We start from the raw sequence: 25,055 nt of genomic DNA on the forward strand, positions 1-25,055 counted from the left end.
ATGTTAGATAGAAGAAACGTTATTAATTTCCTCTAAATGCGCCCCTTATAAGGGGTAGTTTCCCTCAAACGTAACAAGATTTGCTGTACAAAACAAATATACTACCTGTAACTACTGTACAAAGTTTTTAATGAAAATCTGTTAAAATGGAGAAAAATTAATAATACGAGTAGTTGTTAATTTTTCTATAAATTCAGCCCCCATAAAGGGTAGTTTCCTTTATACAAGCGTAATCGGAGTTTGTATACAAAACCAATATACAACCTATAACTACTGTACAACTTTTCATGAAAATCTGTTAGATAGAAGAAAAGTTATTAATTTTTCTCTAAATACACCCCCTTAAGTTGTAGTTTCCCATCTACCAACGTATTCAGTTTGTATATAAAACAAATATACTGCTTACTGGCTTTTAAGGAATCCGGAGGTTCATTGCCGCCCTCACATAAGTCCGCCATTGATCCCTATTATGAGCAAGATTAATCCATTCTCTATCATCATATCCCACCTCCCTCAAATCCATTTTAATATTATCCTCCCATCTACGTCTCGGTCTCCCTAAAGGTCTTTTTCCCTCCGGCCTCCCTACTAACACTCTATATGCATTCCTGGATTCGCCCATACGTGCTACATGCCCTGCCCATCTCAAACGTCTGGATTTAATGTTCGTAATTATGTCACGTGAAGAATACAATGCGTGCAGTTCTGTGTTGTGTAACTTTCTCCATTCTCTGTAACTTTATCCCTCTTAGCCCCAAATATTTTCCTAAGCATCTTATTCTCAAATACTCTTAACCTATGTTCCTCTCTCAAAGTGAGAGTCCAAGTTTCACAACCATAAAGAACAACCGATAATATAACTGTTTTATACATTCTAACTTTCAGACTTTTTGACAGCAGACTGGATGATAAGAGCTTCTCAACCGAATAATAACAGCCATTTCCCATATTTATTCTGTGTTTAATTTCCTCCCGAGTATCATTTATATTTGTTACTGTTGCGCCAAGATATTTGAACTTCTCCACCTCTTCAAAAGATAAATTTCCAATTTTTATGTTTCCATTTCGTACAATATTCTCGTCACGAGACACAATCATATACTTTGTCTTTTCGGGATTTACTTCCAAACCTATCTCTTTTCTTGCTTCAAGTAAAATTCCCGTGTTTTCCCTAATCGTTTGTGAATTTTCTCCTAACATATTCACGTCATCCACATAGACAAGCAGCTGATATAACCCGTTCAATTCCAAACCCTCTCTGTTATCCTGGACTTTCCTAATGGCATACTCTAGAGCAAAGTTGAAAAGTTGTTGTTGGAAAAGTTAAAAAGTAACGTGATAGTGCATCTCCTTGCTTTAGCCCACAGTGAATTGGAAACGCATCTGACAGAAACTGACCTATACGAACTCTGCTGTAAGTTTCACTGAGACACATTTTAATTAATCGAACAAGTTTCTTGGGAATACCAAATTCAATAAGAATATTATATAAAACTTCTCTCTTAACCAAGTCATATGCCTTTTTGAAATCTATGAATAACTGATGCACTGTACCTTATACTCCCATTTTTTCTCCATTATCTGTCGAATACAAAATATCTGGTCAATAGTTGATCTATTACGCCTAAAACCACACTGATGATCCCCAATAATTTCACATACATATGGAGTTTATCTTCTCAAAAGAATATTCGACACAATTTTGTACGATGGCAACAAAAGTGATATTCCTCGAAAGTTACTACAGTTAGTCTTCTCCTTCTTCTTTTCAAATACAAAACAAATATACTACCCGAAACTATTGCACAGAGATTTATGAAAATCTGTTAAATAGGAGAAAAGTTATTAATTTTTCTCTAAATACACCCTCTGTAAGGAGTACTTCCCCTTGTACCAAAGTAATCAGAGTTTGTATACAAAACAAATATACTACTCGAAACTATTACACAAAGTTTTTATGAAAATCTGTTACATAGGAGAAAAGTTATTAATTTTCCCTACATGCACCCTATAAGGGGTAGTTTCCCTTATAAAAACGTTATCAAAGTTTATATACAAAACAAATATACTACGTGTAACTACTATACAAAGTTTCATGAATATCTGTTAAATAGGAAAAAAGACATTAATTATATCCAGATAAATTTATATTCTGAACCACTGCGTGTCGCCGATCTTGGCGGCTAAAATTCGTCCTTGTGTAAGCAGAAAACGCTGCCGCCGGTCGCGGGGACCGACTGTGAGTCTGCCGTCGGGGTCAGCGCTCGTGTGTAAAGCAACCTATGTTTTTCATTTAAATACATTACCGACTGCATCCCCGCGACAAGCCGCTAAGGTCAACTGTTTTTTGCAGTCGACCTTGGCAGCTAAAAGTCGCTCGTGTGCAAGGATCCTTATGTGGTGAAGAGTGTGAGGGAAGGCCGTCATATTTTGGAGCAAAGTAATCAAATTTACGTTTCCTAAAGAATGTAAAGGTGTCGTCTTTACATGCAATGAAGGTGTTTGGGGGCCAAGGAGATAGAACTCCATGTCCAAGTTACCTCCCATACCTAGTGAGAAGAAAGTAACTAGGGGATTGTAAATAGACATAATAATTAAATAACATTATTTCATGATAATTATGAATATTTCACTTAAGGTTGTTCCACGTTAATTTATCTACATAGGCCTATTTATAAATAAAGTTAGCCTTTCTCTCTTTCTGCATTGGATAGTGACTTGGTTGTATAAAATTCCTAATAATAAGTAATTTATGTATTATGATAACTTGAAATTACAATATTAAAACTTTTGCTTATGGACATGCTTGTTCAGCAGCTTCATAGTCAACGTTGAAGCACAGTCTAGTATATACAGTCGCGAAGCTCAATATGTAGTAAATATGCAAACATTAGATAGTTGCTCATCACTAGGATCGTTAATATTGCCTCATTACAGACAATGCGAAATAGTACCGGCACAGTCTATTGTTCCTAGCACCCTCACAACTTAAGCTTCGTGACTGTATATACTAGACTGTGGTATAGGCACCGTGCATGGGTCTCAAAATCGTACTGGTGGCGCTGCGCAGTGTCTCAATTCCTAATTAATTACAGGCTCGCAGTCATTCACTAGTCATGTGTGATACAGAAATTACATGCGGCTTTCTGCCGATAAAAAGTTGTAGTATTAGTAAGAATGGGTTCATTGATTCATAGTGTTCTGCCCAAGGGCAGGTCTTTCACTGCAAACTCAGCAAATCTCCAGTCTTTAATTATTTAATAGACTCAGGGGAAAGTTCAGTACTGCTAGAGAAGTGTAAAATGTTAACTACAAAGTTCCTGAAATAGCAGTGTAGTTGTTTGGCATTTAAATCAGATTTCAGACCATTGAATGAGGGTGAACAGTCATATTACGAAAACATTGATATACTTATATTTGATGTCATGACGTGTGTAATATTTATGTGTGTATAATGTCTCTATAAATTACGTATTTTAATGTGATTTAATTCTAAAAGTAGTCTTAATTACACTTCCTGAATAATGAGCGACTGCAAATTTTCTAAAACACAACACATATGAACAATATCATCAACAAACTACCCCTGGTTGAGGTTCTGGCTGATATGTACATCTGTTATCAGGCTGTACAACTCACTTGACGATATGTGTCAGAGGAAGAGCAATATTGTTTGTATGCATATGAAGTCTGACTAGTGTAATTTGTAGCTAGTCGGCGATATATGCAATGGAAGGGAAAAGGAACTGATCACCTTACCCCATGATATTCTGGCCTAGTTCCCTCATAGGTGGTGCCTTGTTGGTATCACTTGTGAGGTTCAGACTTCTCTTTGGACAGTTGAATAAACAAGATCAACATGCGGAAGTAGTTCAATTGATAGTTTGTGTAAAGTGTTATACTGTATATTTTAATTTGCTGAATGCACCTTTCAACATGAATTCGAACACTGGCAACGCTGTAAGTAGTTTCGACTTCTTCAGCTGTTAATTTACCATCATGCAGATACGGTGGAGTAACAACATGATCCCTTTATCGGAGAGGTTTGTTATTATTCCGGGAAAACCTGATTTCATCACCACCTTCTAATAACGCCAATAATCCACAATCAGTTGTCATGAATGTGTCACTCGATCTGCCATGTTAGCATTTAGATTTGAAGGCCACCATCTGATCCACGTTGGGTGGCTGTTCCACTTTTGAACAATGAATTGTCACTCTACATTTTTCAATATTGCAGGCATTGTTTCCTGAATACTTTCTCTGCTAGGCCAAAACCCAAAATTACAGTAACCATTGTGGATGCCAACAACATTAAAGTGGCGGTAAAAATATATCATAATTATAATTGTACGATTAACTCCGAACATCACCCTCACAGCAGAATACGACAATCCAGTTTTCATTTAAATTTAAAAATATGAGTAGACGATTTTCTTTACTAATCTTACTCTTGGACAGAATTTTTCGAAAGCTTTCGATGTGAAATCCACTAATAAAAATGGAAAGAAAAGAATATGTATGGTCTACATCTTAGGGCGTTTCGACTATCTATGGTAGCTATTTTTTGGTTAAATGATAGAATTGGAAATATTTCCTATTATGATTCTACGGGTATGATTGTGTTTCAATTGGCAGCAATTTTAACAATATATTCAAAACCACAAATGCCACTCCCATTAAGTCTGGTAGTTCTTGCTCATATTTTATTGTAGAATAATCTCGGAAATCTTGCATTTCATTAAACATATATTATCATCTGTTCCTGAACTCTTCTCATAACATTTCTTATGTGACTTCAGTTCGGCATATAATGGAATAAACACTTGAGTAGAAAATTCACATAATTCAGTTGTGAAAGAAAAAACAAAATTACTAAGAATAGTTTCATTTACTTCTGCCTGTATGGCTACTTAATTTTTATAAATAACACTTGTTGAGCATTCGCCTTCCATAAAACTTAAATTTTCATTTTTTCTTCTTCTTTTTGCGTCTCTTTCGTATCTTTGGGGAGCTAGTTGAGATGAGGCAGTCTTTTTCTTGTAATCTTTTAGAAAAATACTGGGAACAGTATGCTAGTTTTGGGGGTGTCCTGATCTCGTTCCCAATAAAATGAATACCGCAAATTCTCGTTGCGGGTGTTTGTTTCCAAGGTGAACCATCAACACTTGAAATCAAGATCTTAAAAAACAAGGCTTTAGAAGACTTGATGAAATGCCTTCACGTTTCATTGCACTATACTGATTGCTGTGTGGGATTTAGATTCAAACATAAGCACAGTTAAATGATACTGACTACTAACGACCCAGCAACCATAAAGCATTCCGAATTTTATTGTCAATACTTTCAAAGAAAAAATAATAGCTATATTTCATTGAAATGGAATAAAAATTGTAAGAGGAATATTAAAAGAGGAAAACGAAGTAGGGTAAAAGTTGGTAATCCTGTAATACGAGTAATATCGTGATACTGTGTTTGATAGCTTATCATGGTTTTACAGAGCGAGAGAAGGACCAATTGTCCACGAACTTATCCTTAATACGTTGTCGTAAAAAAACTGATTTTTGTCTCGATACGTAAAATTGTAATAAATTCTCAAACAAACTATCACGATATTACTCCTATCACGATATTACAAGCGTTTACCGTATCTTATTAACGTGTGTAATAGTGTATTTTGTAGTTAAAAATCTATTTATTTATTTAAATTGTGTTTTTTAATAATAAACTATGTTTCATTGTTGTGTGTACGGTATTAGCACTCAAAGGGAAAGGGGTATTGGTAAACGACTGCCTAAGTAATAACAGATCGATTTCAAGCCTGCAAGCATAATATCGACGGGCCAGTTCAAAAGGGAAACAACTCAAAATTTAAAGTTTTCAGAAAACTGAAGTTTAAAGCTTCAGGCATATATAAAACATGATCCGAATTTGGATTAAGTTAAACGATTTTCCCACCTCACTTCTGATATTCCCATCACATCCATTCTGATTCCTCTCATTGTTTCCTTCAAGTTTTCCAACTTACCTGGTACAGGCGGAGTCTTCAAATGCCACGTTGAAGTCGGTCTTCTTGTCCATCTTGTCCATCTTCTTGTCCATCTTCTTTTCTTCTCTCCGTTGGATTTCGTCATGACATGTCCTTCCCCAGTATCCCCCACCCGGACATCCGATTGGGGGGATAGTTTACGTCCGGAGTTTTTTACCAGGGAAAGACTCATCATGGCATTTTTATCATATCATCTTCTTGGGATATATAAATGCGGTAGCCTCCCATTGCTATCCGCATACCACTCTCTCTTTCGCATCTTAAAAGATCCCAGGGGGCCCCAGCGTGAAGGTGAGGAGAGTGGATTTGACTAATTAGGCCCTCCGGACTTCACCGAAATTCTCCACAAGGGTTAAATATCAGTTCCATCAGGGTTTTTGACCCGATCAGAGACCAGGAAATCCCAATTAGCCTTTGCCCCCCATATTGAGTTTAAAGCATTATAAAGGTCATCCATGCGAAAGAATAACTAAGATACTTATCGAACATAACACCAAGAAAGTTAGTCTTCCAGGATTTAAGATTAAAGTTACGTCATTGAAATACTAGATATGTAAAATTAACATTATTACAAGAAATAAATATTAAATCTCAAATCTCTCCGCAGTGCATATGAAGAGAAGGCATATGTCACTGTTGTTAGGGATTCGTCTGTCGGATAGGGGCGTTAAGCTTGACGGCCCTCTTAGTGCTATTCGACAGGAGTAGGCTACGTGCCGGCACCGGGGTTCTCCTTCTCTCTTTCTCATCTTCATCATCATCACTCATTCCATATACTATACTTACACATACACTCACCCTAGTACAAGACATAACTCTCCACAGATACACATCATGTACAGCATGACCTGCCGAAGTGGTGTGCAACTAGAAAATGGGGCACAGTTCTGCCATCTATCCGCAATATGCGAAACCTGAATCACATAAAGTGAAGCGGGTAGACATTAAATACATACATACTAAGAAATAAACGTGAAGTTCTGTCTACATTAATAAATAAGATTACTATAATGGTCGACCTGCGTGGCACAGGCGGTATAGCACTAGCCTTCTGTGCCCGAGGTTGCGGGTTCGATCCTGGCCCAGGTCGATGGCATTTAAGTGTGCTTAAATGCTACAGGCTCATGTCAGTAAATTTACTGGCATGTAAAAGAACTCCTGCGGGGCATAATTCCGGCACACTGGCGATGCTGATATAACCTCTGCAGGTGCGAGCGTCGTTAAATAAAACATAATTTATTTGTTATTAGAACGACACCATTTTTAAGTTCACAAATACTATTAATTAATTTTTAGTTTGCTCATTATCTAGATGCGAAGCAGAAACAAGATGAAATCAAATGTCTATCAAGATTAAGCAAACTAACACTTCAATATTATTTATTTATGCAGTGATAAGAGAAGTTGTGAAACAAATACAAAGGAAAAATCATGAACTGAATACAGTTTATTAAATTAATAACTATAGAATTGGTATAATTCTGAAAAAAAAAGTTTTAATTTTAATTTTTATATTCGTGTGGAGTGGGGGACACATAGGTATGCATGAGATAATTTTGATTGTCCTACTAAAACCCCTTGAGTCTTGGTGTTGCCTAAACCCCAAAAGACACCGCTATAAGGGAGAACATACTGTTTTATCGTCGTTGAAATCGACATGTTTTCACACATTTGAACACAGAAGCTGTCAAAAAACTCTACAAACTAATTTCAAGAATTAAGAAGAATTTCCCGTTCAATACGTTATGAACATGCAATAATTTAACGTGTATATTTCTCAAAGCAAAAGCCTTACATTTCTAGAGGTAAATAATCTTAAACCCTCAGTTTCCTGCTACTGAATATTTCTGGAGTAATAGTTCATGCTAATTCAATTATTAGACCTAATAAAGAAGATGAAAGCCGCAAGGTCTTACCTTGTTGGCGAAACGTTTAGTCCGCCATCATTAATTCCATTGTCTGTTATCCTGATGTTCGACAGGGTTAGTTAAAGGGTCCCACTCCATGGGCTGCATGTCACTGTCGGCATCGATGCCTTCCCACTGCACGGGCTCCTCTTGTTCCTAGAAAATTTCAGAAATGTGGAATAATAAATGTTAAAATTTTAATCGACGAAGGTGAAGTTTTAAAGACTATAAACGGCGTAATTTGCCTCACTTTAGAACAAAAGTAAAGTGATATGTCCCATGATTTAGATTGACACAATTACATTAGACTAGTCTTACCTAAATGAGAGGATTCTATGGAAGATTTAGAGTTCACTTTGTCTGAAAATGTTCTCTGTCGCAAGCAGATCTCTCTGTAAACCTACAATACTGCAAGTAACTTCGATAATAATCGAATCAGTGAATTACTTGAAAATTCCTGGAATTGTTTTCGAAAGTTCTGAAAGACTTGTAAAAGCCGCCTAAAATGTTTAATTTAATTTAATACAGCTAGTGACAATCGGCATAGATGGACTAGGGAAAGAGACTCGTGTGCTGGGATGTGAGTTTGATTACACTCCGACTGATTGATTATAATTATGTGCATAACCTATATTTTATTTCCACGCTCTCGGAGACAGTGCAACTTTCTACATTCGAACGTGGAAAGATAAAATGTATCCACTTTTTTTTCTTTCCGGCAGCTTGTAAGTCTGTTATTTAACGAGGTCACTCAGCGTCGACTGAATTGGTGGAATGGAGGTGATATTAAGGCAAAATGAATCCATGGTGAGCTACGGGATTATGTGACCCAAACAATTGATCAGACCAAGTAGGCTGGAAGTAGTTATGAGATTCAATATATTTCAATTTCTGTCAACGTTGAGACCGCTTCGATAATAAAAGCACCAAAAAGGAAAGATGAGTTCGTGTCAATTCAGCCGTTATTAATTGAGGGGTCTATGATTAGTTCGTGGCCACCTGTAAGACCTCTGATATTGTAAGTTCGTAACGTTGGTTAAAAATTATATATATTTCGAAGCAATTGTTCATTCGTACAATATATTTCTATTAAATTAGAGACAAATGAAGATTTTCGTAACAGTTACTTGAATTTGAATTAGATTTAATAACAACGAATATGAACATATTGTAATACATTATGCCAGTCTTTCTCAAACTTTTTTCCATTTCGGATCACTTTTAACGTAGTGTACAAACTTGGAATTCTTGTAGTCCATTTTTATTATTATTATTATTATTATTATTATTATTATTATTATTAATTTAAAGAGGTGGGTGTAACTGTAGAATTGAAACTATGTTAATAATGCACATACACTCTCAAAAACTTGCATTTTCAATTGGTTTAAAGTGCACATTCGCTATAATCAGTAGGCCTACTATGAACTTGTATTAGATTTTTAAGAGTAAAAAAATAATAACTTAATAAAAAATAATCCTTAGTATACAAATGTTAATATATTTTAATAGTATTTAACAATAATTCACACACGTAATTATATAAAATCTAGTACTTAATTATTGTTCTGTTGAGTGGGATGAATATGTTACTTTTTAAAGGCATAATTATCTGGTTTTAGGGCGGAAAGCTGTAGACTATTTCTGTGATTTGTTTTCATGGATAAATACACAGAAAATCCAGATATGAAGTGATAAATATTATATTTCTTTTTAGATATTCAATAGTAATAATTATGAAATATGATAATGATTAATATTTTGGGGTCGGGCACAGAAATTTGTTATCATTATTTTACACTAAACCTAGTACACTGTCTGACATCATGTTTTTATTGATTCGTATTTTCGTGACTTCATATACCTACATTTTGCAGTAATCTCCAAATTTGAAATACTACTTAAATAGTCTACAATTACAGAATTCCAAACTTTCAGAAGCGCTGCATTATACGATTTATTTTGTTTATGTTTATTGATAAAAAAGGATGGTCATAAAGTAATGTAATGTATTAAAACCATAAAACTTCCTTGTCCTCAGTATTTTTTAAATTGCGTCGCACGATCGGTAGTGTTTTTAAATGTGCCTGTCCAGTCGAGGATTAATTATCAGCCCCCAATATACACATTTATTCTTAGAATTGCTATTGACGCTATGAAACGTAAATGTTTCTATTCCCTACTTATTGTTGCAGTTTTCAAGCAAGAAACATAATAAAACTTATAAAGCTTACCTCAGTGGGAAAGATTCATCCTGGTTATCCCATGGGACTCGAACCGAGCTCCTTAATACACATACTGTACATAAAACGCTATCTTTGCTTATTTTAATTGAAATAAAGAATCATAATGGCGGTCCAATATGTCATTTGCTTTGTTGAAGATGGCATTGTTACGCGTTGAGCACATAGACTTACTAAATAACCGCTAGACCGCTCACTGGCGCTAGTGTTATGCTCCCAAATTGAACAGCCGACGGCCGGCCATTTGTTCGTTGAGCTGAATAAGTACAGGTTCGTTCGTGTGCTGTTTTTTAATTGCAGCAATGAGCAAGGATGTAAAGATAAAGAAGGAAGGAATGTTACATTTCACTTATTAGTTAATCTTTAATTTCTACTACGATTTTTGCCCCGAATTATGTTACAGAAGACTAACTATTATACTTATATGACTGTTTGTGCTTCAGGTTTCCTCTGAGTAGAGATTCCCTTAACCGAAAGTGGATAGGTGCAATCCGAAGAGAGAATTTCTACCCTACAATGAGTCACTCAGTGTGTTCAACTCATTTCGAAGATACAGTAGTTTTTACCTTGAAACTACGTTATTACAATATACATTGCTATTGTTCTTCATCCACTTCATAGCCTTCATTTTCTTCAAACAGTTGATGTTTCAGTGCATACATGAATAATTATTCGCTGAATTTGAAGGTACAGAAAACGTTAATTATTTAATTTGAATGATTGAAAGTGACTCTTGTCTTAGTTACGGATTAATGAAACAGTTCCTTATACTGCTGCTGCTGCTGCTGCTACTACTACTACTACTGCCACTACTACCACCACCACTACCACTACTGCTGCTGCTGCTTCTTTAAATTTCATACAGCAGTTTAACCTACGGCAAAAAGTATACATTAATTCCTGTATTAACCGTGGTTATGAATATTCACATTCAGAGTTCCTATGAAAATGATGCAAGCCTGACAGCCTAATTGAATCCCGATAGGGCTAGTCGAGATTGATAAAAGATCCCGATTTGAGCGATAACAGCCTACAACGTCATTTAAACAAGTTAGTCTGCATTTCCTATTATCCCATATTTTTATTTATTCAAATTTAGCATTGTAAACATAGAGATAACCCGCGGAAATTTAGTAAGTCTGTGAGGTAACCCAGCTAATTGCCGTAAGGCAACTCTACTCGCAAGATAATAGTTCCGCTAATTCTACCTCTTTGTTGATTAATCCTTTTCGGTACTTAGTTGCTGCTCTCGCAATTAATCACCATTGTATATTTTAGCTGTGTTGAGTGAAAAAAAAAGGATAGCGTTTTGATATGGTATTTTACACTAATAACAGATACATACAATTCCTGCGTTGTATAATTCAGTGAACTATGTTTAAACATGGATTAATCGTCAGATATACTGTTGCAATACCGGTTCCGAGAAAGAAAAGTTATTTAGTAGCGAATGGTTAAAACATATTCGTGGTTAATAAAAGAGAAAACGATTAGCCTGTAGTAGCCTATTCACTCTATTGTGTGTCCTTCGTATTTTAGCGTTCCTCAAGGAGGCGAGTATTACATTATAAGCACGCGAACACTACTTTGTAGAAAACAACTATAAAGTGATGATCAGTCTAATGTCTTAAGTCAGCTTCTGATATCCCGATTTCTCTCACAGAAAACGTAGCAACTCTGCTGACAGCAGAAACGCGGTATTAAAGGTAAATCGCAAAGGAAGTTTTGTTCTTGTAAATAAAACCATTTAGCTTTCGGATACGCAATACAACGCGTATTTAAATAGCGGTTTCGAAATCCCGCGCGTTTTCTACCAACAAATGGCGGCTTTTGGCTGCTTCAATTTGGGAACATATTTCTCACTTCTCCGCTACGGCGTGGTAGGGGCTCGGTTGAGCAATGAATTCCATAGAGAATGAAAAAATGGAACTAGCATTAATAAGTAGAAGCACTGCCTGCTGGAACGCATCTTATGGCACATCTTACGACGAGATCTAGCAGAGAGTGGTAGAAGTTTTAGAAAAGAAAATTGATAGTAGACTACTCGGGTTGAGAACTTTCGACTTTATTTTAAATGTAGTCGACCGGCCACAAGGGAATTTAAATATTGTCGTTTTGTTTAGGTGAAGTGTTTGGACTTTTTCCATTGCTGGTTGTCACAATCAAAAAATTAAGACACAACGTTTCGAAGGGTGGTTCTCCCTTCGTCTTCAGGTGGAAAGGAGAGAAGAGAAAAAAACCTATTGTTGGGATCGTTACGTACAGCTATTCTGTATGACTGATCGTCGAGTCCTGGCTTCAGTGGAGATTATAATTAAGAAAGACCCGAAGTCATTAGCAGTATGTTGGCACTAAAACCAAACGGAATAAAGAAGATGGGCGTGAAGTGGCTAAAAAATTGATGAAAGACACACAAAAGAAGGGGGTGGGGAACTGAAATAATGAACAAGTGTTATGATACTGCGATAGAAAATAATATGAAGATAAAAGGGAAAAAAACTAGTAACAAAGGACAAGATAAAAAAACTACTACTGCCACGTAGCGGTAGCAGACACTACTACTAATTACTAAGCTGCAACACTAGGTTGAGTTGTCTAATGGTGGTGGAGATGACCCCAGGTGGTCTACGTGGTGTAGGTGACAACATTCTTCCTCTTGTATTGAATATTTCTGATGTCTTGTTCAACTATGGGTAACCAAATATCCAGAAGAATTAGACTAGGTTGACTAATGGCACCATCCGAAAAACTCATATGTGCGGCTTCCTTGTATTTCCTCTGAGTCAGAGAACGCTCAGTTTGTAGGATTGAAGTATCTTCCCACTTCATTTTGTGTCCAGATTCAAAGCTGCGTTGTGCTATTCTTGATTTGTCTATTAGGCATAGTTCGAAGTTGTACTTGTGCTCCTTAATTCTTGTGGACAAAGGTCTGCTCGTTTCGCCTATATACACGCGACCGCATTCACACGGAATGTTATAAAAGCAGTGTCTGGTATCCATGTAATTAGGTTTGGGTTTGTTGTTGGACAGGATTCGGCTGAGTGTACTCTCTGATTTGAAGACCGCTCTGATGTTATATTTCTTGGAGATTTTCTTGAATTTTTTTCGGAGGTGCCTCTTACATATGGGATAACTACGGTACTCAGGAGGTCAGGGGGGGGGGGGGATCGCTCTTGTTTTCTTGGTTATGACTTATGGCTTTTTGATGAATTCTTGGGGATTTACAAAAGTGTTAGTGAGTGATTGTACTTCATTTTGAAGGTCGGATTCTTTATTACAGATGAAGATACCTCCCCATATGTGTGGATTTCTGGTAGACTGTGGTTGCCAGTTTGTCTTGGTCCCTCGTGACTAATACATCTAGAAATGGCAGACAATTGTCTTTTTCCAATTCCATCGTGAACTGGATAGAGGGGCGGAGTGAGTTGAGATGTGTTAAGAAGCCATCTAATAATTGGGGCCTATGAGGCCATATTATGAATGTATCATCTACATAACGGAGCCACAGGGTAGGTTTATGGCTGGCAGTAGATAAGGCCAGTTCCTCGAAATATTCCATGTAGATGTTCTGATGAGAGGGGAAAGGGGGGAACCCATCGCCATGCCTTCGTTCTGTTGGAAGAGCCTGTTGTTAAAAACAAAATAAGTCGTCTTAAGACAAATATCCAGTAGTTCCATTATTGACTCTATGGAGAGTTGAGTGGACGAAGAGATGTTATTATCAGCTTCTAATTTCCTTCTTACAATGGAAAGAGCTTCATCTACTGGGACATTTGTAAATAGGCTTACCACGTCAAAGCTCACAAGAGTGTCGTGCATATCTACAGAGGTGTTCCTTATGATGTCGACAAAATGTCTGGAGTTCTTTACGTAGGAGGACGTCTTCCCGGCGAGATGTGTTAAGGTCTTGCACAAGAATCTAGCTAAGGCATGACAAGGAGAGCCTATGGAACTCACTATGGGTGTGAGAGGGACATCCTGTTTATGAACCTTGGGGAGACCATATAAGTGTGGTGGTTTGCTGTGGCGTGGGGTAATCTTCTTGTAGATATTCGGTGGGAGAAGAGATTTGTGTTTGTTCAACAGTTTCTTGATTTTGTTTTCCACCTTAGTGGTGGGGTCTTTGTGTATTTCGGTATAGGTCTCGTTCTGAAGGAAATCGGAGATCTTTTCTTGGTAATCAGTTGTATTGAGTACTACGGTACAGTTTCCTTTGTCCGCAGGTAGGATTTTGATGTTAGGGTTAGTTTTTAGGTCGTGTAGGGCTTTGCGTTCTGCAGGGGATATATTATGTTTAGGTGGTTTCGATTTCTCGAGCATGGATCTAATTCTCCACCTGTACTCAGAGGCCTGTGGATCTGAAAGTTTGGACGCTGCAGCCTCGGCTGCACATGATAGGTCCAGATTGGTGACCGGGTTGGACAGAGCAAAGTTCAGTCCTTTATTTTGAATAGAAGATTCTGCTTCTGACAAGTTGTAACTCGAGAGGTTTGATGACATGATTCACACTTGACGAACTGGGTATCATTTCTTGGTTCCTGCGGTTTAGATGGTTCAGTTTGTTGGAATGGGATTCTGATTGTTTCTATGTAAAGAACTGTCTGGGAAGTCGATGTCAGTCATTTGCTTAATGCAAGTCTTTAGTCAAGTGTGAACTTCTATCACATTAGAATTCTTCTGCCATGATTCAATTGACAATATGTTCACTAAAGTCTAGCAGACACGGGTTCAATCCTCATCAGGGAGTGGCTCTATTTGTGAATGTCTAATGTAAGTTTAAAATTATTATTATTAATATTATAGGCGGGCGGATGTTGATGAAAAGTCATCTTCTTATTTTCACATTAGGACAGTGCCTATTAATATAGAAATCCTTACTATGTTAATATCAACGTAAAAAAGTAATTTCTTATATTACATTTTTTTTACATTTTTTTACTTTTTTAACTAACAGGTCATTTTTATATTTTTTCGACATTTTTTGGTCATTTTTAATACTTTGAAGAACTTTGAGATAATTTGGAATGCATTTTACTTTATTCTTTACCGATAGGTCTGTTATATCATTTTCTAATCAAATAGATCAGTAGCAATTACCTACTGAATAAGTGAATAACAATGGAGTTTGAGTTTTATAGTTTGGAACAGACTCTAAAGTCCATTCCTCATTCCACTGAAGGCTTCACCTCACACCACGGAAGTAATATCAAATGCTTCATAGCAGCTTAGTTTAAGTGAGGACTTTGACCGCTACTGTTCTTTTGTCGGTACGAGGGTGTCTTTAGAATTTATGTTTGGAACGGAGGAAACTTTCACCATGTCCTGGACAGGACGTTGTGTCCTCAACATGGTTCGGAAGGGATGTCTACTGCAGCAGACAGCATTTTAACACAAAGATTGCAAGAATGCAGCTGCGCCACAATTTGTTTCGTCATTTACACTCGCTCATCTGGAAGATCTGGTAACAAAAGTGAAGTGTGGAAGGAGGAGGAGACAGAATGAAGGCACTGACATGGACCACCCCTGATTGAAACACAGTGTAAACCCTCATTAAAATCTATAGTTTTCCCTTGAAACCTTCATTTTGTTGCATGTTCTTTTCCTTTATCTTAGCCAAATTGCAGGAAGTTGCCTCCTCTCTCCGAGATTTTCAGGGCAGTCATTGAAACAAGGTGACTAATTTTTAAAAAGTTGTGGTATGAGTACGGTGAATAATATTTAAATGTAATTTTCTTTTAATTTTATGTCATTTTTCCATTAGTTGAAGGGCATTTTAATGATCATTTTATGTAAATTTTGAGGTCATCAACTTCCGCCCCTAATTATTATTGTTATTATTATTATTATTATTATTACTATTATTATTATTATTATTAGTATTATTATTATTACGCCGAGCAAAGTCCTTTCGTTGCTTTGAATGCGGGACTAATGAAGATTTGAAGAAAACAATAATAAAGTAATTCTTAAACAAGTACTTGTGGCTTAAAGAATCCTTCTGCAGTTTTCGCTTTTAAGTGACAGAGCTATTCAGTACGTTCTAGTTTTTTCAAGTGGATCTGAACGATATGAACCGCGCTGATAGTAGATTCAACAATATTTTGACGAGAAAATCTCACAATACAAGTAACCTAAAAAAACAGGTTTTAATTCAATTCTAATGCTGTTTGTAGTTCTTTAATCCCTCCAACTTTTAAAGTTCTATCGAGTTTCGTATATGGAAGCTCTAAAATATATATCGATATCGAGTTTCGAGAAACTGTGGTGCCGACCCGTCTCTAATAATAATAATAATAATAATAATAATAATAATAATAATAATAATAATAATAATAATAAAATTACTGTAATAAGCCTCACCCTGTATAGGGCAGAGAGCTGGACGATGCTGAAGAAATATTTTGATGAGTCAATTACGGTTGAAATGGACTTCTGGAGAAAATCAGCAGGAAATCACTGCTAAAAATACATCAGGAATACGAGATAAGGAGAAATATGAAAATGAAGAGGATATAATGGTGGAAACTGAAAGAGGACGATTTAAGTGGTAGGTATGGACATTTATGCAGAATGGATGAGACATGTACTCCTAAGATGGTGTATGAATGGAAGTTGGAGGGAAGAGGAAATCGACTACAGACTTACTGGAAACAGAATATGCAGCAACCTATGAGGAATATTGAGATCACAGAGGATGATGCTAAAGATAGAGATCGATGGAGGCAGTTAATAAATGGAAAAAAAGAGTGAAGCTTGTGTGGCTGTAATGTCATACTGTTCTGGCAGGAGAAGAACCTCTGTAGTGAGGAATATTCTCAATGCTTGCTCACTCGCTCGTTCGTTGGTTCCTTGGTTCGTTCGTTCGTCTGTTTTATTTACTTATTTACTTACTTATTTATTTATTTATTTATGTGCTGGTCAACACCCGTTGGCCAATTAAAATACAGTATATAGGTAATAATAATAATAATAATAATAATAATAATAATAATAGACTAATATTGAAATTATCAAAAAACGAGAGTTTTTCAAACCAGAACACTCAAACTACAACTGTGGAACACACGAGAATATTTTCGAAGATCATAAAATTCAGTACTTATATCGAGAAATAATGCAGTTAAATTTACAAACAACCGCTTCATCAAAGGGATGCCATTAAATGTTGCTGCACAAACAGTATAGGCTTTCCAATTCTGTTAGGCCAGTGGTCGTCAGCACTCGCTGAAATGGGTAGAGTGCATGGAGGATAAGGAACTCTGCTCCATCGTGCACAAGGGATAGAGAGACAGCATACCCGCCAGCAGCGACGATTGCACGCTAGGGCAGTGTCTGTCCGCGGGTAAGAGACGCTAGCCCGAGAGTGCAGTGTTCTGATGATCGCTGTGTTAGGCTATGTACTAGGGCTATAGGTTGATGCGTTAACATAATTTAATCAAGTAATTGTCTTGGAGGAGGGCAATTCAATGCAGATATTGCAAATCTCATATTATGTGGGGTTGGAGCAATGCCAATCCGATATTGTAAGAAAGTAATGCAATCTGACATAACTGGGTTACAAAATCATATTAACATTGTGTGAAAGAACAACCTTCCTGATTCGTTTTCTTTATATCGTCGGTTTAGAAGCAAAACACATTAAGTCAAAAATATAACTTCTATGTGTGAATTGAATTATCACATACACATAAAGAGAACAACTTACTAAAAATAATACTTCGAGGATTCAGTTTTTCCAAGAACATACAAACGCCGTTTCTCAAAATTAATTAATATTTTTTACTTAAATTGTTTTGCTTGTAAACCGACATTATCAAAGATTTATCCTAAATTACCCTATATTAAAAGAAATACATGAATATTAAAACAAGAGAATAATTTCATCTTAGTTTCACACTTATCGGTATTTGCATGATGTCAAATTACAAAATACTTTCAATGAATTGAGGCAACATAGCCTTATTGATCCTAAATCTTTGGGTTTAAACCCTAATATAAGTGTTTTAGATTATTGGAAAATGTTTTTTTTCTTTGAAAAATGCTGCAGACCATCAGGTGTTCCCGAATCTGAAGATTATTTTCTGTCTGCCATCGTCAAATGCATCAGTAGAGAGTTTTTAGCCAGCTAAAGCTAATAAAAACTCGTCACAGAAATCAGCTAAAAACAGACTCGATGAGTGAAATTATGTGTACCAAAAATGGTGTTCAGGACTGTGTTAAATTTGAACCCGCAAAAAACTGTTACAGCAGAATTGGAAATAAGACTGATATAGTTCAATATTAATAGTCAAATAATGCTTTAATAAGCAATTTCTTTTTCCATATAAAAGCTTCTAGTTTTTTCATTATTACCCTAAAATTATCCTAAGAGTAACCTTACCTTAGAATTACTCTATGTAGTACAGAATTACCCTAAAAGTGGCAATACTTGTATATTTGTAGTATTTAAATCTAATTCCAACTAATAAAATACATATTTCGCATACATAGAATGAATTATACCATTCTACAAGGTGGAAGGGAACCTATTGCACTAAATCACAGTGGTAACAGATGAAGTCATTGCGAACCAGTTTTGTCAAATAAGTTTTTGATACGTCAAATAGTTTTGAGAATAAGAAATGTAAGATGTTGCAACGCTGCAACACTCCTTGAGGTCATTGCTACTCAGTATGGGTGGGTGAGTGTAACTGCAATCATCCACTCCGCAAGACTTGCGAGAGGAGAATGTAAACAAAAACGTCTCATCAAATACATTTCAATAAAATTACTGTAGATGAAAACAAAGTATTGAATCAATTAATTACGCAAATTGTTTGGTATTTAGCATTCTTTATTACATGATGAAGGATGGATAGAACAGAGAAAAATTCTCGAATTTTTCTCTGTTCTATCCATACTTAATCACATGGTAACGCAGAATTCCTGCACGGAAATATCATTATGTACTTCAGTACATCATAATAATATGATATGCGTAAGTAATCACTTAGTGATTCAAGATGGCGCTCATCCCATCGGATTCCGGCCACTTTGTCACTCGTAATGAGTGCACCTCTGTACACAGTGCGTTGGACATTATGCCACTGTCACATATTCTGTGACACAGTACATGAGGGTAGGCCACCAAAGGAAATCTGAGAGGTAGAACTTAACTGAGACGGATTCAATCAGGCATCAGAACTATAATCCGGTGTGGCTTAGTAGATAAAGCGTCAGCATGTAGAACTGAAAACGCAGATTCGAGTCCTGGTGCCAGAGAGAATTTTTCTCTGTTCTATCCATCACAGAATTTCTGCACGGAAATATCATACTGTTAGTGACTGGTAAATCCGGCCCTAGAACTTGGAGAAGTTAGGGGTGAAAATTGCTCCCCACCCCCCACACGCTTCAGTAGCGAGAGTTTGTCAGTCAATTTATGGTTGTCAGGTGGTCAGATCCTCAGTCTTGCCTGCCTGTGTGTTGTACGTGTTGAAAACATTGGTTTGATGATCTTTCGCTTTCGCGTTCTGTAATACATTACTAGCTCTTTAGTTTTTGTTATAACAATTTAGTTTAGTTAGTGTGTTCTTCTTTATAATTGTTTCAAGTTTTTAGTTATAATAAATGTCACCTTGGACTTACTCATTCGGTGTTAACATCCGACTCCCTCTGCCTAGTTTGAAAGCAGGAATCTGATTTCAATGCCAAGCCTGATTTGATAATTACTCATGATGACGGGTAATGAACTTCTTCGTTACTTTAGCCCTTTGTCCATTTCTTAATGATTCGAGGGAGTCTCGCTATCCTTTGGCAGGCCTTCGTACACAACTTCCGTCTTTGTCTTGTTTTATCTTCGCCTTAACCAACTCAACAAGACAACGAGATGTAGGGGATGGCATATCTCTCACAGGATACGTTACAGGACAAGTGCAAGACCTACCGAGTCCTGTGGCATAGAGATAAATTTCACCCCACGTCAGGAATGGAACCACGGACTGCCTAGTTGTGAAGCACACGCTGTCGTAACTGCGGATCCTACACTTCTTTCTTGTGAAAATTTATTGCTAGCTACTTTCACAACGCGACTTCTTAAAAGTATTATTTTATTCTATTTTTACAGCAAAGTGCTGGATGGCACTTTCTCTTAATTTGCAGTTAGCTTATCGAAACAATTTTGAAAATACTGAAGAGTGTGATTAACTCGCAATTTATTAAAGGAGTATGTTAATTCATTTACAGCTGTTGAAAGGGCTGCGACTGGATAGGCAAAACGTTTTCCCGTTACTAATTAAACTACATATTAGCAAACTAGTATTTACTATTTAGATGTAGTTATAGTCATTTTCAGAATACCCTCAGATCGCTTTAATGTGTATTTGCTATTTGATGTATTACATTTAGGACACTGCAGTTCTAAGTTTCCAATAATGTTTTAATTACCATTGGTCACAAATGTTTGATGAAATAGTTAATTTCGGCGAACTAATGCACGTAGTAATTTACCAGAAATCTTTTCAAACTTATTTTCCTTCTGATTTTGTTGTCAGAAATATGCAATGTGAATTCGTCCCTTTCTTGCAATATGTCATTTTGGTTAATGTTTGAATTTCGACATTTCTCGTGTGATTTATCTAAGTGTATCCAATCGTTCATATAGTGCTGTTTTTTTTAAACAGCGCCCTTTTTTGTAACAGAAAATAAGCAAGTAATATGTAATAGTAAATAAAATATTTGAACAGGTGAATATGTTCAGTTTAATAGTATGGCTGTTATCAAATACAGCTAAAACGGTTTCTGAGGCTAATGTAATTGAAGCAACAGCATTATGATTCACCGGTGAGTAATATCTTTTCTTTATCAATAGTAGCAGTAGCAGGGCAGTCTCTTCTCTACCCTCTACCTCGGTTTGTCACGTGTTTGTTGACAGCTTGCGGACTGTTAGAAGTGGAGTGGGTGAAATTCGTTACAGGGCCGGATTTACCAGTCACCAACAGTACGTACTTCGGTACATCAAAATAATATTCTTTATGACGCTATAACCACTTTAACTTTAAGTTTAGTGCCATGAAACTTAATCTAACATTCACTGTATCTATTTCCATTAAAGATTCCTTTGCATTAGATGTAAACTAAAAAATAACATTATTACGAATACACATCCTATAACTCAATCTTCATTAAAGTTATTATCTTTGAAGGAATTAAAAATAAATTAATTTAGAAAAGAAATTAAGTTTACAGTATTGTTAAATAATGTGTTAAGTGTTACGATAGTACAGTAATTTGATCGAAACATATGTGATGAGACGTTTTTGTTTACATTCTCCTCTCGCAAGTCTTGGAGTTACACTCGTCCCCACTGCGGAGCAATGACCTCAAGGAGCGTTGAAACACGTTATGTTTCGTACTCCCAAAACTATTGACTTATCAAGAAAATTATCTGTCAAAACTGGTTCGCATGACTTGATTTATTATCTCTGTGAATATTGTAATAGGTTCCCTATGTATCTAGTTCCTTCTCATACATAGCACACAGTTATTCTCCTTCTAAGAAGAGCATGTAGAAATTATCGTGAAAAATTAATTTACCAAAATTTTATTTAAAGAGCTACTTTTAGTTACTTCGTCAAATATTTAAAAAGAAAGTACGTACTATTTCACACATTCTTATTTATTTAACCGCAATTTTCTGCCATAAGCAATGTTTGTAGGAAAGCCTGTAGCATTTCCCACGTATCAGGCCAATTAACTCTGAGCACCAAATAGAGGCATCAGCACTGCTACTATCCGTGTGAAAGTCTCTTGTCCGTACCACGAAACTTTGAGGAAATGCATTAGGTTTCATGAACATCACATTCGTGTATATTTCATAACGTGAAAACTAGGAAACTTGGGAAATTTACAGTCGCCAATGGAGCGACTGCGAGCTTCTCCTGTACAGCAACTCAGCGGAGTGCACAGCTGAATGAAATAACGAAATAGGTTTTTGATTCATTCATAAAACATCAGAGTGGACGCAAAACTGAACGGCACGCAGCATCCAACCGGAACAAATCTGTCACTCGGTAAATCATTTGTACATATTAAAGTAAAAGCTGCTGCCAGGAAGTCAAAAGGAGGATAGCAATGGCCAAGGAAGCTTTTAATAGAAAAAGGAGCATCTTCTGCGGACCTCTGGAAAACGAACTAAGGAAGAGACTAGTGAAGTGCTTTGTGTGGAGTGTAGCATTGTTTGACAGCAGAAACATAGACGTTACGATGAAGTGAAGAGAAGCGAATAGAAGCATTTGAAATGTGGATATGGAAAAGAATGGAAGGTTGAAGTGGCCAGACAGAATAAGAAATGAAGCTGTGTTGGAAAGAGTGGGTGAAGAAAGAATGATGCTGAAACTGATCAGGAAGAGAAAAAGGAATTGGTTGGGTCACTTGCTAAGAAGAAACTGCCTACTGGAGGATGCATTGGAATGAATGATAAACGAAAAAAGAGTTCGGGGCAGAAGAAGATATCAGATGATTAAGATATATGGACATATGTGGAAACAAAGAGAAGGCAGAAAATAGAAAAGGTTAGAGAAAGCTGAGTCTGCAGTGAAAGACCTGTCCTTGGACAGAACACTATGAATGAATGAATGAATGAATGAATGAATGAAAGTACAATTTGAATATCGTAATTTTGTGATAGGCTATATTGTTGTAGTCATCTCTTGTCCCCAAGGTATCACATTTGCCATCTTCAAAATAGTGTAAAATCTTCAATGCTTTGTGTAACGTAACACAATGTAGACCTTACTGATGAGCCCTACACCTCTTAGCTGAGAAGAATAATTATCTCCACCTCGTACAAGTGCACTTATATATTCACTGGATGTACCTGCTCTACAAACCTACATATTTAAATTGATTTTTTTAATTTTTAGTAGGTTATTTTACGACGTTTTACCGACAGCTTAGGTTATTTAGCTTTTGAATGAGATGAAAGTGATAATGCCGGTGAATTGAGTCCGGGGTCCAGCACCAATAGTCACCCAGCAAATGGTCATATTGGGTTGAGGGAAAATCCCGGATAAAACCTCAATCAGGTAACTTGCCCCGACCGGGAATCGAACCCGGGCCACCTGGTTTTGCGGCCAGACGCGCTAACCGTTACTCCACAGATGTGGACATATGGTCTTATATCGTTATATGGACACTGACACTGTTTATGAAAGAAATGTCCTGTAAATGTTTTTACACGATAGTGTGTTTTTTCGTCATTACTGCAAACGGCCACACTTTCTTTTTATGAGAAGTTTTTTATTATTTCCACCTAATTTTCTTCTAATTTCATTCAAAATTCCTCAAAATTCCCCTTTTAGTCATCCATAATCTCTCCAATAAAACAACACTCTTTCTGAAAATGATTAATGTAACCAAAACCGCTTCCATTTTACCTACACTTTGAAAAGCTAAAAACCCAACAAAACAAATTTACAATTCTTGAACCAGGTGACAACCACGTAGATAAAGTGCAATTGTTTTTTGTAGCATTGCTTTTCAAGTACCGAAAGTCAAGAGTTGGTTTGTTTCTTCTCTTCAAATATTGTTACACAGCATTCATCTCTTACACATCACGTGCCGCTTGAAGGTACCTCTGCCTATTTGTCCGATAGGGCTGTGTAAGGTAGACAAATATTCTTTTAGATATGTCAATTCTGCTTTATAGCACTAATATCATGTTAATTCAATATAGCATACTGCGCATCGGAAAGCTCAGTGTAAAAAAAAAAGTACATTAGCACATTAAAACATGATATCGTTCATATAAGGAGAATCCCTCAGATATAGAAAAATTGAACCAAGTTCAATTCTCAAAATTTCCCAATTCTATAACTTACAGAAAATCTTATTATAACCAAAATATAAATAGTCTAAATTAGGATATTTTTAAACACACTTCCGTACAAATTTTTCTAGTTTTATGAGAGGAATATTGGTAAAGATTTCTTACTGAAATGAAACAAATATACAAAATATTTTAATTACTTATTGCACTATTTTTTTATTTAGGATCTTCATGAAAACTCTTCCTTGAGGGACACTAGGACTGAATTTTTGGCCAAAATAGTAAAAATAAACATTTTTGTTTCTTTCCATAAATAATTATCTTATACAATTGTTTATATCCTCTGATTGAAGTTCTGGCTGATATGTATAGCCTATCTATTATCAGGCAGTACCTTTCACTTGACGATATGTGTCGGAGGAAAAATAATTGTTTGTATGCATCTGAAGTCTGACTAATGTAATATGTAGCTAGTCATCGATGTATGCAATGGAGGGGAAAAGTAACTGACCACCCTACCCCATTATCTCCTGGTCTAGTTGCCTCAGTGCTTTGTTGGTGTCACTTGTGAGGTTCAAACCTGTCTTCGAACAGTTGACTAAACAACAACATAATTTGTTTAACATTCTGTCCTATATTTAACCCCCACCTACAAATTTTAAAGCTCTGGCGACCATTTTTAAGATGCTACGCGCAGCTCTCTTAAACCTACCACACCCACTAAAAATAAAGTTTTCTCAAAACTAGGGCTTTGGTCAACATAGAATGGCTATTATTTCAGGAGTTGCATAACTTAATGTGATCATTTATGTTGAAGGCTTCCGTTGGCTCCGATTTACATGAAACTTTGCAATAATACTCAGCTTAGTCCAATACACAAAGCTGTGCATGGAATGAGTTCTTTACCGAAAACTTTTCATGACATGAATTTTTAACTTTAAAAAAATTAAAGAAAATTATTATGCAAAAATTATTATTTGTAAGAAAATGTTTATCTCGTGATCCAATTCTCAAATTTAAAAATCCATACACAGTTTTCTTTATCATGGAAC

At 36.2% G+C, this 25,055-nt stretch overlaps 1 long non-coding RNA gene across 1 annotated transcript in view; it reads right to left on the reverse strand.

Annotated features, from left to right (window-relative positions):
* Window positions 1-7,700: 7,700 nt before the first annotated feature.
* LOC138693466 (uncharacterized) overlaps window positions 7,701-25,055 on the reverse strand; it is a 57,342-nt gene continuing 39,987 nt past the window's right edge. The window contains exon 3 of the long non-coding RNA XR_011330326.1: window positions 7,701-8,112. This is a non-coding gene — a long non-coding RNA (uncharacterized lncRNA). The remainder of the gene's footprint in view (window positions 8,113-25,055) is intronic.

Source organism: Periplaneta americana, chromosome 17, assembly GCF_040183065.1.
Source record: "Periplaneta americana isolate PAMFEO1 chromosome 17, P.americana_PAMFEO1_priV1, whole genome shotgun sequence".
Classification (NCBI taxonomy): domain Eukaryota; kingdom Metazoa; phylum Arthropoda; class Insecta; order Blattodea; family Blattidae; genus Periplaneta; species Periplaneta americana.